Source organism: Rhamphochromis longiceps, linkage group LG1 (assembly GCF_057381845.1).
Source record: "Rhamphochromis longiceps isolate RC_006_pf linkage group LG1, R_longiceps_female_GT1.1, whole genome shotgun sequence".
In the NCBI taxonomy this organism is placed as follows: domain Eukaryota; kingdom Metazoa; phylum Chordata; class Actinopteri; order Cichliformes; family Cichlidae; genus Rhamphochromis; species Rhamphochromis longiceps.
This window is the reverse complement of record NC_140557.1, coordinates 38368619-38383944: the sequence shown is the minus strand read 5'-3', so window position 1 is coordinate 38383944 and position 15326 is coordinate 38368619. Positions and strand designations below refer to the sequence as shown.

The 15326-nt window shown below is 41.4% G+C and overlaps 1 protein-coding gene across 1 annotated transcript in view; it reads right to left on the bottom strand.

The window, feature by feature from the left end:
* Nucleotides 1-15326, bottom strand: part of LOC146679162 (nuclear receptor ROR-alpha A-like) — a 192424-nt gene that overhangs the window by 140686 nt on the left and 36412 nt on the right. The window lies entirely within an intron of this gene.

The following is a 15326-nucleotide window of genomic DNA, read 5'->3' as shown; positions in this document are numbered from 1 at the left end:
TTGGTATAAACTCAACTCGTCGTGTTTGGAGGAAGAAGAATACTGAGTTGCATCCCAAGAACACCATACCTACTGTGAAGCATGGGGGTGGAAACATCATGCTATGGGGCTGTTTTTCTGCCAAGGGGACAGGACGACTGATCCGTGTTAAGGACAGAATGAATGGGGCCATGTATCGTGAGATTTTGAGCCAAAACCTCCTTCCATCAGTGAGAACTTTGAAGATGAAACGAGGCTGGGTCTTCCAACATGACAATGATCCAAAACACACCGCCCGGGCAACAAAGGAGTGGCTCCGTAAGAAGCATTTGAAAGTCCTGGAGTGGCCTAGCCAGTCTCCAGACCTCAACCCCATAGAAAATCTGTGGCGGGAGTTGAAAGTCTGTGTTGCTCGGCGACAGCCCCAAAACATCACTGCTCTCGAGAAGATCTGCATGGAGGAATGGGTCAAAATACCAGCTACTGTGTGTGCAAACCTGGTAAAGACCTATAGTAAACGTTTGACCTCTGTTATTGCCAACAAAGGTTATGTTGCAAAGTATTGAGTTGTATTTTTGTTATTGACCAAATACTTATTTTCCACCCTGATTTACGAATAAATTCTTTACAAATCCTACCATGTGGATTCATGGATTTTTTTTTCACATTCTGTCTCTCACAGTTGAAGTGTACCTCTGGTGCAAATTACTGACCTCTGTCATCATTTTAGGTGGGGGAACTTGCACAATCGGTGGCTGACTAAATACTTTTTTGCCCCACTGTACATGCGGCTGTCTTCTTGTTTGATGGCAGATACTGCCTTCACCCTGGCCAAAAAGGCTAAAATGACCAAAGAAAAAGTGGGAAACAGTTAAACATAAGAGGTTTTTGGACAAACTTTGTGTTTTTTCCATTGATTAAGCACTGCTTCCAGCCAAGAGTGATACCATATATGCCCCATAGCTGCAGAAAAGGCTAACATTGTTATCTTTTTACAAAAAAAACAGCTGAACATGAGAGGTTTTTGGACCAATTTTGTGTTCTCCATTCTTTAAGCACCGGTTTGAGCACCGTTTAAGCACCGGCACCGTTTCAAAAGTACCGGTTTGGCACCGGTATCCCTAGCCTGGAGAAATAGTTTGCTGCTTCTTAAGAAAGCCCTCTGCAAAGCCAGAACATCTTATTCGTCACTGATTGAAGAAAATAAGAACAACCCCAGGTTTCTCTTCAGCACTGTAGCCAGGCTGACAAACAGTCAGAGCTCTGTTGAGCCAACCATCCCTTTAACGTTAACTAGTAATGACTTCATGAACTTCTTCACAAATAAATTTTTTATCATTAGAGAAAATATTACCAATAATCATCCCACAGATGTAATATTATCTACAGCTACTTTCAGTACCATTGATATTCATTTAGACTCTTTTTCTCCAATTGATCTTTCTGAGTTAACTTCAATAATTACTTCCTCCAAACCATCAACGTGTCTTTTAGACCCCATTCCTACAAAACTGCTCAAAGAAGTCCTGCCATTAATTAATGCTTCAATCTTAAATATGATCAACCTATCTCTAATAATCGGCTATGTACCACAGGCCTTCTAGACCCAGCAGCCTTAGCTAATTATAGGCCAATCTCCAACCTTCAGATGTCTCCTGTATTGGCTTCCCTTCATTGGCTTCCCGTTAAATCTAGAATTCAAAATCCTGCTCTTCACATACAAGGTCTTAAATAATCAGGCCCCATCTTATCTTAATGACCTATTAGAGCACTTCGCTCTCACACTGCAGGCTTACTTGTTGTTCCTAGAGTATTTAAAAGTAGAATGGGAGGGAGAGCCTTCAGTTTTCAGGCCCCTCTTCTGTGGAACCAGCTTCCAGTTTGGATTCAGGAGACAGACACTATCTCTACTTTTAAGAGCAAACTTCAAACTTTCCTTTTTGCTAAAGCATATAGTTAGGGCTGGATCAGGTGACCCTGAATCCTCCCTTAGTTATGCTGCAATCCCATATGGAAAAGAAATAGTAAAAACATATATGATTTACTCATGAAAGTGGCCACTTTCATGAGTAAATCATATATAAATCATATAAGGCTTACATGATTTACTCATGAAAGTGGCCACTTTCTCATTACTTTCATATATATTTTTTTAGTAAGTATACAAAACATACAAGTTTCATTATATAATTTTTCAAGAGATCTTATATGTGTTTTCACTCTTGTATGCTTTTCATACAAGTTCCATACAAGACAGATAAAAACTTTATAAGATTTATATATATCTTTTCCATATGGGATAGGTGTAGGCTGCCGGGGGATTCCCATGATGCATTGCATGTTTCTTCTTCACTCACTATGTGTTAATAGACCTCTCTGCACTGAATCATACCTGTTATTAATCTCTGTCTCTCTTCCACAGCATGTCTTTTATCCTGTCTTCCTTCTCTCACCCCAACTGGTGGCAGCAGATGGCCCCGCCCCTCCCTGAGCCTGGTTCTGCTGGAGGTTTCTTCCTGTTAAAAGGGAGTTTTTCCTTCCCACTGTCGCCAAACTGCTTGCTCATAGGGGGTCATATGATTGTTGGGTTTTTCTCTGTATGTATTATTTTAGGGTCTGCCTTACAATATAAAGCGCCTTGAGGCGACTGTTGATGTGATTTGGTGCTGTGTAAATAAAACTGAATTAAATTTAATGAATAGTGATATAAAGGTACCAGTCAATTTATCATACTGGCTGCTGTCACCTGTACACGTGGTAGGCAACTGAGAATCCACATAAACTCGGTTTTGGTGATGTGAAATGTGAAAATATTTTAGAAGTGGATAAGAGGATGGAGATGAAAAAAGGCCCTCCTGCGCTGCGCTCACCCAGCAGGGAAACAGTGATTGGTTGACTCCAGCGGCAGGTACCTGATCAGCTAAGACACAAAAGCGGTAGATCAAAGTGATCTCTGCAGTTTTGGCCTGAAGCTTAGAGAGCAGAAAGCAGGCCACGCCGTGCCTTAGTGTGAGTAATGTTCACTGCATCAACCTCTCACCAGGTGTGTGAGCACTGAGAAAACAAGGCAAAGTGCTCAGTAACTGCTATAAAGGTTTAACCTGATCTATTGTTATATTTCAACTTTCAGCTAAACGACTCCCTGCTGCTCTCTGGAGTTTCTGAGTAAACTAGATGTTTGGCATGTTTAAAAAGAGAATTAGAATTATCACTATTATGATTAATGCTTGAGTTATAATGACAGGGAAAAAAGCAGTGACACATTCATAGAAACTTGTCAAACCACCCCTGTAATAAGCAACAAGACTTTTTGTTGGGTTGATAAGCAATCATGACTCAATGGTTATGACGGCAGCTGTCCATGGTGCTGAGAGACACTGAAGACATGACACCTTTTCCAAATGGTTTCTAAATGCTGTACTGAGGAGAGATATGTTCAAATGTGAGGAAAAAACATTTGAATAAGTTGTTCATTCATTTATACAATGGCAAATTATATATCATGAAACTCTTGTCAAAGGAAAGTCTAATCTGACTAGTGCTAACATTGTATCAAACAAGCTAAAGAAGCATTTAAAAACCAAAAAGTACGGTGGCCCTGAGAGCCAAACAGACTGCAACTTAAAAAAACACCAGCAATAAGAAAAACGCTGCAAAAGCTCACAAAACACAACGGAAAAGGAAAAAAGAAAACAGAAATAGGAAAAAACAGATTTCCAAAATCACATGGGAAGTGTTTCTGGGGAGACAATAACCCGACGGACCAGTTGCAGGAACCAAAATATGCTAAGAATTGTGCTGGGAGACAAAAACGTGGAGGATCTATCGGTTTGGTGAGGAAAGAAAAGATGAGAGGTAAGTGTGTTAGGCTAACTATCATCTTAACATGATAAATGAATCATGATAAAACACACCTACCCTACCATGTTTTGGGTTCCTGCAACTGGTCCGTCGGGTTATTGTCTCCCCAGAAACACTTCCTTTGTGGTTTTTCCTATTTCCGTTTGCTTTTGACTATTTCCGTTGTGTTTTGTGTGCTTTTGCAGCATTTTTCTTATTGCTGGTGTTTTCATAAGTTGTAGTCAGTTTGGCCTCTCAGGGCCACCATAAAAAAGCCCTGAAAGAATCTTCAAAAGTCCATGGAATTTCTACCAGTGTGTATAAGGACAATTTCACATTTACAGTTAGTTTATTCTGGCCCCAATCAGTTGATGAGTTTGTAAACTTGTAGTTTTCTCTGTGGTTTTTTTTTTTTTTTTTTTTTTTTTACATTAAGAAAAGTCCAAGTGAACTTCAAACAAATCAAAACACATCACTACAAATCTGCTTAATGGCCAGATGTTTCTGGGGCAGGAGGAACAAAAGTAAATACAGAAAGAAGGTGCAGTATTGTGGACTGTTGAAGAACATGGAGAATTTGCATTCATATCACAGCTAGTTACTACCCCATACAGATCTTTCTAGCTACATGCTAGAATTCAAAGCATATGTGGCGACAGGAGGTTTTAATAGTTTAGATTTGCAACACATACCTGCTTATTGGGTTGAATCGAGGTAGGATCACGTTCATTTAAACGACACACTCTGGAGTTCATTTGGAACCACACCAAGAACACCTCCTCGAAAGAATCTCAATGTGGCTGTTTTGGTTCACACCCAAGTGTGATTAATGTGTTCAAATCTGCACAAATGAACTGCACCAAGAGGGAAAATAACCCAGAGTTCGATTTAGATGGACTAAACCCCGCAGGTGTGAAAACACCCTCAGTGTTGACATAAAGCAATGGTAGTAGTGGAGCTTATTGCAACGGAGAAGAAACCTCACACAAGAGCAGTGTCCGGTGAACAAAAAACCCCACCAATTACTTTCCCTTGTGTTGCACTTGTGAGGCTACAACTTGCGAGTACTGAGAATTCCTAAATAAGCTTTATGTTTAAAAATAGCTCCAATCACAATGTATCCTCCAGTGTTCATTCAGTTTTTAGTTAATTTATATTTAAAGGTCAATGAAATCCATTTTTAAAGAAACACATTTTCTGGAAAGTTCATACATGGTGTTTATATCTTCTATCAGATGTTCCCTAAAGAACATAAACATGATCATGAAATGTAATATTTGATCCTTACATCCTGCTTTTAAAGTCCAGTTTAGTTACTTTTGGCCTTTTCACTGTAGAATGGTAAAGTGGTACTTATATAGCACTTTTTATACTCAATTTGACCAGTCAAAGTGCTTTTCTTCACACTCACATTTTTCTAAGCTCTGCTACAATCGAGGGCAACTCACAGTTCAGTGTCTTGCCCGAAGATAGCCCTTGGATATTGATACATGCAGACTAGAGAAGCTGGGGATCGAGCCACTGACCTTCCAATTAGTAGACAATCCACTTTACCTCCTGAGCCACAGCTACGCAACTGTTACTAAGAACTATTGCAGAAAAGAATACAATGAATGCACTCCAGTTTATTTAAAGAGGACTAAATGATCACACAGGGATTCTTACATGGCATTCCTGTGAGCTACAGTGTCAGAGTGCAATGACGGCTCCTGTAAAGATGCGATTGCAGTCATATGTTGTCATCAGTGGCTGCAGACGCTTCACTCTATTCTTCATAGGAGATGTCACGAGCGTGACGAGGCCTCAAAACTCAAGCGCAGCTTGTTTGGAGCAGCAGCAGCAGGGTGAGCTGTGTGCTGACATCAGATCAGGCTGTCAGGAAACACCTGCTTTGATCTTAGCTGAGCGGTTTAGTTTTACATTTTAAAGAGCTGCAGGCTGCCAGAGGTTGGGAGTCTCTACAGTCCAGGAAGAGATGAAACAATGCTGGGGAGCTTTAACTGGATTTATAGTGTGCCACTGCACCAAATGTACACATTAGATTCTGTTTCTGCTTTTCAATTACTGCGTGCTTTTTTATTGAAGGTTAGATCCTTTTTCCAGCCCTGGTTATTGTCTTGGTAGAGTTTACCTATGCCTTATTATCTCTCGTTGCTGTGTCAGAGCCTTTATAAATATATACCCACATTCCAGAATCTCACTTATTTCCTTGTGCTGGTCCGGTTATCTGTGTCATCCACACTTTCTTTCTGAAAGGAGAAAGTGCCGCACATGTAGACGCCCATATGGAAAAGAAATAGTAAAAACTTATAAAAGACTTGCATCAGATGTGGCCTACTTCATATAGTGAATCATATACAGTGGGGCAAAAAAGTATTTAGTCAGCCACCGATTGTGCAAGTTCCCCCACCTAAAATGATGACAGAGGTCAGTAATTTGCACCAGAGGTACACTTCAACTGTGAGAGACAGAATGTGAAAAAAAAGAATCCATGAATCCACATGGTAGGATTTGTAAAGAATTTATTCGTAAATCAGGGTGGAAAATAAGTATTTGGTCAATAACAAAAATACAACTCAATACTTTGTAACATAACCTTTGTTGGCAATAACAGAGGTCAAACGTTTACTATAGGTCTTTACCAGGTTTGCACACACAGTAGCTGGTATTTTGGCCCATTCCTCCATGCAGATCTTCTCGAGAGCAGTGATGTTTTGGGGCTGTCGCCGAGCAACACGGACTTTCAACTCCCGCCACAGATTTTCTATGGGGTTGAGGTCTGGAGACTGGCTAGGCCACTCCAGGACTTTCAAATGCTTCTTACGGAGCCACTCCTTTGTTGCCCGGGCGGTGTGTTTTGGATCATTGTCATGTTGGAAGACCCAGCCTTGTTTCATCTTCAAAGTTCTCACTGATGGAAGGAGGTTTTGGCTCAAAATCTGACGATACATGGCCCCATTCATTCTGTCCTTAACACGGATCAGTCGTCCTGTCCCCTTGGCAGAAAAACAGCCCCATAGCATGATGTTTCCACCCCCATGCTTCACAGTAGGTATGGTGTTCTTGGGATGCAACTCAGTATTCTTCTTCCTCCAAACACGACGAGTTGAGTTTATACCAAAAAGTTCTACTTTGGTTTCATCTGACCACATGACATTCTCCCAATCCTCTGCTGTATCATCCATGTGCTCTCTGGCAAACTTCAGACGGGCCTGGACATGCACTGGCTTCAGCAGCGGAACACGTCTGGCACTGCGGGATTTGATTCCCTGCCGTTGTAGTGTGTTACTGATGGTGACCTTTGTTACTTTGGTCCCAGCTCTCTGCAGGTCATTCACCAGGTCCCCCCGTGTGGTTCTGGGATCTTTGCTCACCATTCTCATGATCATTTTGACCCCACGGGATGAGATCTTGTGTGGAGCCCCAGATCGAGGGAGATTATCAGTGGTCTTGTATGTCTTCCATTTTCTGATGATTGCTCCCACAGTTGATTTTTTCACACCAAGCTGCTTGCCTATTGTAAATTCACTCTTCCCAGTCTGGTGCAGGTCTACAATACTTTTCCTGGTGTCCTTCGAAAGCTCTTTGGTCTTGGCCATGGCGGAGTTTGGAGTCTGACTGTTTGAGGCTGTGGACAGGTGTCTTTTATACAGATGATGAGTTCAAACAGGTGCCATTCATACAGGTAACGAGTGGGGGACAGAAAAGCTTCTTACAGAAGACGTTACAGGTCTGTGAGAGCCAGAGATTTTCCATGTTTGAGGTGACCAAATACTTATTTTCCACCCTAATTTACGAATAAATTCTTTACAAATCCTACCATGTGGATTCATGGATTTTTTTTCACATTCTGTCTCTCACAGTTGAAGTGTACCTCTGGTGCAAATTACTGACCTCTGTCATCATTTTAAGTGGGGGAACTTGCACAATTGGTGGCTGACTAAATACTTTTTTGCCCCACTGTAAGGCTTATATGATTTACTCATGAAAGTGGCCACTTTCTCATTACGTTCACATATTGTTTTAGGAAGTATCCAAATCAAATCAAATCAAATCAAATCACTTTTTATTGTCACATCACATGTGCAGGCACACTGGCACAGCACATGCGAGTGAAATTCTTGTGTGCGAGCCCCACAAGCAACAGAGATGTGCAAACACAACAACACAAACGAGCAAAATACAAGAATGGCCAACCTGAAACTAATAAATATATGTACAATATATAATAGTGTATGCATTTCTGGATGTGTATACAAAACATACAAGTTTCATTTATATATTTTTCAAGGGATCTTATATCTGTTTTCACTCTTGTATGCTTTTCATACAAGTTTCACACAAGACAGATACAAACTTTATAAGATTTATATATATCTTTTCCATGTGGGCGAGCTTTGTCTGTCTCATATCTCTCTGACACGTCTTTGATCCACTGCCTGAAGATTGGAAGAAGTTAGCAGAGTTCCAGTCTAGTGCAGTAGATGTTTCTGTGTTCCTAACAGTTCATGTCAAAAGCAAGCTCTTTGGCCGTGGAGGCTATCGAGATGGAGGAACTCTAAACATTATCTTAATTCAGGGACACATTAGTGGTCAATACCACACATTTACTTTATTCCTGACTTAGAAACAGTGCATCTAAAATAGTTTTCAATTTTACATCACAGAATTTTGAGTTTTTAAATGTTTCCAGAACCTCACACACTGAGATTGCTTTCAGGGTTAAAATGAAAATATAAATTAATTCTGGATGTGCTCTCAGAGTTTATATACCACATGGTATATTTTCATAGGCAGTTCAGATTTTGCTAATATCAAAGCCCTGCTTCTCTGTTTCTGTATCATCTGTGAATCTTGCTGTCGGGGGGCAGTGAGGTTCAGCTGCTGCGGTCATTCTAGTATGGCTGTGTCAGGTTAGGTGTCTTTGCTCTGAAGCATGAGTCATGTTTCACAGGTAAAGAAGGCAGCATTCTTTTTATTGTCCAAAATCTAGTAATTGGTTTTCTTAGTCCTTAGTCCTGAACAGACTAACTGCGGCCTGACACGAGGCTGTGGGACCCCCAGGGAGCGACGTGTACGTCTGTGCATGTACTCGCGTGTGTGTTGCATCTTGCCCTCAGCTCTTTCTCTCTCTGAAGGTATGTGCTGTGATATAAATCAAACAGACAGATGTCTCTGGTGAGATCAGCGATTGGGTCCTCGCTGCTTTAACCCTTTAACTGATTCCCACAGACGAGTTAGCAAGGACACATGCAGGTCAGTCATTTTGTTTCATGAATGCAAAATGTGACCAAAGTGTCTTCTTGTGACTGCTTAATGTTAATACAGCCAAAGGCAGACGGATGCTTAATCGGCTGTTTACAGGTTATTTACTGTGCAGGTGGAGAAAAGCAACATTAATTGTAAATTACTGTAGTGGTAATGACATTTGATCAGATAATTGATAAATTCACAATACCCTTTACGTATTAAATTAATCATCGTGTACCTTTGAAGGGGCAGTCCACCAATTACAATTAAAATATGAATCTAAAGACCAAAAGCACTGCAAAAAAAAAGGCACAAAATTCAGAATTTCTCATACTTGTTATGTAAGGCAGCGGTCCCCAACCCCCGGGCCTCGGACCGGTACCGGTCCGTGAGTCGTTTGGTACCGGGCCGCAAGAGTAGAGGCTCAGGTGTGAAACGTATGGTTTTTAGCGTTATTTTGTTATCGTTTTTATTGTTAACTCAGTTTTCCTGGGTCTTTTCACGTGTGTTATGAATAAATCTTTTTTTCGGTACCGGTACTAGTTTTATTTTGTTGTATTTATCCGCGACACCTTTCCGTGAAAATATTGTCGGGCATAAACCGTTCCGTGGCGCAAAAAAGGTTGGGGACCGCTGATGTAAGGTATATACAAACTAAAACTGTTTACAGTTTAAACAAGTAAAGGAAGAAACTGAAAAAGATTCCCAGTGATTTAAGCCTGTAGTGTGTAATTTTAACCCACCTGCATCGATTTGGCGCTGGTCGCCATGGTTTTCAGGGTTTTTAATCAGCTCATACTATCTGCTACTGCTTTCGTACCTGTTAGGCTTCTAAGCAGGTACTAAAATGTGACGTCGTCAAACTGCATGTCGCCGATTGGCTGGTCAGTAGCGTCACTCAGTGAGTCATGAGAGCGTCTCATTCACTCTCATTCACTAAAGTCAAAACCACCATTTTGGAAACCCAGCAAAGATGGAAATGGCTACAAAAAACAACGCCATGTTCCCCAGGTCTGACGCAAAGCCACGGATCGACCAGCAGGTATATTCTTGCCTCAATGTCCACCTTTATTTCAGCGTCCGTGTCTTATATTAACTGTGTCCTGGGACGCTTGGATACGCAAGACACACATGACAAACACCACCAGTGTTGGGGAGTAACGTAGTACATGTATTGGTGTTACGTATTTAGAATACAAAATCTGTGTAACTGTATTCCGTTACAGTTACTGTTTAAATCGGTGATATTCAGAATACAGTTACTTTGTTGAAATAAATAGAATACACTAATACACCAATTATGGTGATTAAATGCAGTCGGCTGCAGGTTTAGCTCAGTTGGCTGAGCATGTAGTCATATATCACATGGCTGAGAGCACCCGGCCCGGGTTTGAGTCCAACCCGCGGACTTTAAGTCTTTTAATTCTTTTTCAACTCAATTTCCATCTGGGATTAATACAGTTTCTCTGATTCTGATTGCTGGAAACACAAACAAAACATGTAATATTGTAAACGTCCTGTTAATGTTGGTGGCGTCAGTTACACCATGGACCCAGAGGCAGCAGTGCACGGGCAGGAATGCGTTTCCGACACCACTTAATAAGAAGAATGGGACGGACGAAACTTCAGTATCTTCGATGTACTATTGCTGTGTGATTTTTATTACTATTACTGAAGGCTACTCCCCACCGAGCTAACATTGTTAGCTGGTGTTAGCTGAGGTTAGTTCTAGAGATGGCACGATACCACTTTTTTATATCCGATACCGATATCATAAATTTGGATATCGGCCAATACCGATATGAATCCAATACAGTGTGTTTTTTAATCAATAAAACTGTTTTTTTAATATCTTGCTGCTTTTTGTATAAGTTCATACTCAAGTTAAAAAAACAACAAAAACACTAAAGCTATTCTGTTATACCTGTATGCAAAAAATACACTGCACACAAAATATTTCATAGTTCAACAATACTGATCAATCTAATAAACTTAAACCTGCACCATCCTCCCTATTCTGGTATTTTAAAGAGTACTTAGCAGAAATATTAAGCAACCTAACTAATAGGGTTGCAAACTCCCAGCAAAAAAAATAAAAAATTAAAAAATAAGGAACCCCCCACCCTCCACCTCATGATGCTTAATTGACGTAATCGACTTTAATTTGATGCAGTGTGGAAAAAATGCCCAGAAATAAATTATTTTTCAAGAATAATTAAATAGATTCAACATCTTTCTTCAACAGAATTGCAGACTGCACAGATGGTATCTTCCCAAAGGAAAAAGTACTATAGCTTACTAGGGTATATTAGACTTAACAGTTACTATATACAGTAATGGACTTATATACATTTTACATCAGGTTAAAACTTTGGATGTAAGATTCGGATAATTATTTATTAAAAGCTACACATTTTAAGTGAGAATAAGAAAGAAAAGTATGTCTTTGTGCCCCCTTTTCCCTGTTCATGCCCTATCGGCCCCCCTGGCTAAACCTTTCTAGATCCGCCCCTGCACAGTTACCAGCCGTCAGCTACATAGAAAAAGATCCTGGTGTAGAAAGTAATATTAAATAAATTCTAACAACAGCTTATCAAACTTAAACGTGCTGCTGTTATTCAGCCGCTGGTTTCCTCTTTCTGGTGCAAAGTGGGCCAAAAACAAACAAGAGAGACGGGCGACAGAAAAGCCGATCAGCTGATCATTGATGGTGTCACGATTGAAGTAGCAGCAGGAGAGAGAGAGAGAGAAAGAGAGGGAGAGAGAGGCAGTCGCTCCATATATCGGTTGTTAAGCTTAACGCGGGAATGCTTTACAAACATTCAGAGATGAACTTACACACTTGCTTTACTTCTCTCTGGGATAACTTCCTCAGAGATGAAATGCTGGTTTGGTAGGGAGGCTACAAATACACACAGCCGCTCTATCACGTGAGGCATACTGCTGCCACGTGCTACGGTTATGAGCCGAGTTATGCCGTGTCGCAAGTTTTGTGAGGTGCTTTTGTGATATTTAATGGATCGATTACATTTTTTATTTCTCTCCGATATCCAATCCAGTAATTTAGGTCAGTATCGGACCGATGCCAATACGTAATATCGGATCGGTCAGTCTCTAGTTAGTTCACAGACTGCAGACTGTTAAATACTCATGTTCACAAGCTTGTAAGCATGTTCTTGCTAGTCCGGACTTCATAAATTCAGACTAGAACACAGAAGTAGCGATTGTTCCACAATTGGAACAGCAGTGTACTTGATGACATCACAGCTCCATCCCCTCTTAATTTAACTGTGATTAATATTTGCAATGGAAATTACACATGATGTAGTAGATTTGTTTAAGGGGAAAAAAGATAATTTAAAAGAGTATCTTAAGCACTTTGGCAAAATTTGCTTTTACGTATCATCTGTTTCACAATGTCTCACAAGCTTCATACAGAAACACAAGCTTAATCTGTCTCAATAAAAGCAGTACACATGTATGCCTGATAAAAACAAACAAGTGAGATGTTAGAACACTTTCATTTTTATTTTACTAAACACTCAAACTTACAATAGACAGCAGCTTTGGAAGAGAACTGAACAAATATTTAAAACATAATCTGATCATTTTTAGGATCTCGCCATATTAACATGTTGTTTTTAGACTTGATGGATTAAAAACCTGCTAGCTGCAAATAATCATATGCAGTTCCACATGATTATTAACATGATTATTAACAGACAGAAAGAAAACATATTACTGATGCAGAAATAATTTTCTATACGAGATCGCTGCAAAACGTGCAGCCTTACCTAATGTCCACCTACTGTTACTCATTTTATATTAAGATTTAAACATCTAGTTGGTATTGGTATGGTGAGTAACCTTCAGTAAAAGTAATAAATCACAAAGGAATAGTAAAAGACATGACAATATATTAAGCAATCCAAAGTAAGGCTGTGCAATATGACCAAAATCTCATATCCCGATATAAGACATCTACCGTCCCAATAACGATATAAATCACAAAAATTTAACATTTTCTGTAAATTCTCTGAATCTCGGGCAGCTCGACTTGCGGGAAGTGTTTTTGTTTTTTTGGAGGGGGTGTTTTGCCTGTCCCGTTTGGATCTTTAGCCGTCAGAATTGTTGTCTGAAGGCCAAGAAAGATGCCAAGTGGATCATCGTGGCCTTGCCATATTGGTCCATTTGATTGACCTTTATTATAATTATGTATTTATTTGATTTGATTTTTGGTTGTTACAGACGGGACAGACATGACTGGGGGATAGGACAGGGAGAAAGAATGAAAGAAAGAGAGGGAGAGAAAGAAAAATAGAGGGGAGAAGAGATGGTGAGAAAGGGGGGAAAAAAACAAGAAAAACAAACAAGACACCTGGATCACCTGTATGGAGATAAGAAAAAAAAAACAGAAGAGAGAACAAACAAAAAAGAGCAACATAATAAATACAACACCATCTCAATAAACTAGCTAACAGTAGATAACAGTAGATACTAAATATTACATGTTATTGTGCAGCACGCAAGATCAACAGCGCACAATGTGCTTTGAGGCAGCAGCCAAGAAAGGTGTAGTTTGTGTCTGTGCACACCTGTGTGGATCGCCACTCTTTTATTCAAGAGGTTTCTCCATGTAACGATCTGCTAGGGAGTGTGGGGAGCCATAGCCCCGTGCCCCAGGGCATGAAGCAGATATGGAGGAGATCCAGGCCCCAGACACACCACAGGGGCAACCGTGCCACCCTCCTGGGAAGAGCTGAGGAGAGCCCCAAACGAGAGGTCACCCAGCAGCCACGGAGCAGAGGCCAGAGGGGGTTGCAGTGACGTGCCCGCGAGCTCTGCCGGCAGCCAGCTGTGCCAGAGAGGACAGAGGCCTGAGGGCACCCCACCCCCCAGAAGGGGCCCAGCCAGGCCACAGGCGCCAGGCCCCGCCAATCGGCCGCCAGGAGTGAGTCGGTACATACATGAGCGCCCAGCCCCGGACACCAAGGACCCCCAACACACAACAACGTCTAAGGGCATCAGCCACCGGCAGGGAGTGTGGTGAGGGGAGATAGGCTTCCATACCTCGGAGAGCCTGAGATGTTCCCAGAGAGGTGGAGTCTAAGACCCAAGCTGACATATAGACACAGACGAACAGGCGCACACAGACACAAACGTGCATTCCCACCCCCATATACACAAACAAATACTCAGCACTCACACGTGGAGACAGACACAAATAGACACTGTACACACATTCACACTCCCCAAACATACTCTATATCCCAGGTCCGGGTATCCCTGCCCCAGAGGGGCAAACTGTACCCGGACCCAGGAGATGTAACCCTTCTCTCTGGGGTGGAGGAAAGCTGACCACCTCCTTATCTGCAGTAGCAGGGAGGCCCCGCACCTCCTCCCAGCCCCTCAGCCCAGACGGCTAACAGAACGGGGGTGAGTGAAGATCCCAAACCTTCCTCCGCCCGCTCATATGTAGTGTTGCTGCATTTAAAACACAGGAGGGCATTGTGCTTCCTGCCAGAGAGCAGCACGGCTCCTCACAAAACCCTCAGTGTCTATATGCATTTAAAATTGAGGGTAGGGCACCAGTGCCAGAGGTGGGTTGTTTTAACCGATGCATGAAACGATACATTTTTAGATAAAAGTTGTAACGGCCGCCGTTTTCTTTGTGAGTGTTAATTACACGGCGTGCTGCGGAGAAAAGCCTGTTCTAACGTTTGAGTCTAAGGTTTATTTTTTAGCACCTGGCGGCTCTTTTTTACTTCTCATCCGTAAACACTCTGCATCCTCTTTCACGTGATTTAGTTTACTTTGAAAAGTCTCAACAGGATCTTGAGCTTTATTGTGAAAGGTGTATGTGGAAAATAAACAAGCGGACACGCAATGGTTTTACCGCCGTTGTTGCTAACGACAACGCATAAAAACAGGCGCTTGTTGTCCGTAGTGTGGTTATATTAAATATAAGAGAAAGAGAGAACTTTAATAAATTAATATTGTCATGGTCCTGGGCCATGTTGGCCCAGTGTTCTTAGTTTTCTTGTATGTTTGTATTTTGTTCCTTATTTAGGCCATGTTTTCTGAGTTGCCCTGTTGTGTTGTTCCCTAAGTGTTTTCCCTTCATGGCTTTTACCCCCTGTGTGCCCCTCTGTGTATCTGTGAGCCCTCGTCTCTCCTTATGTTTTATTCCATGTTTCCCCTGCCCATTATGTCCAAGTTCTCCCCGTGCTCTCTCTCCTGCTGTCTGAACCTCTGTG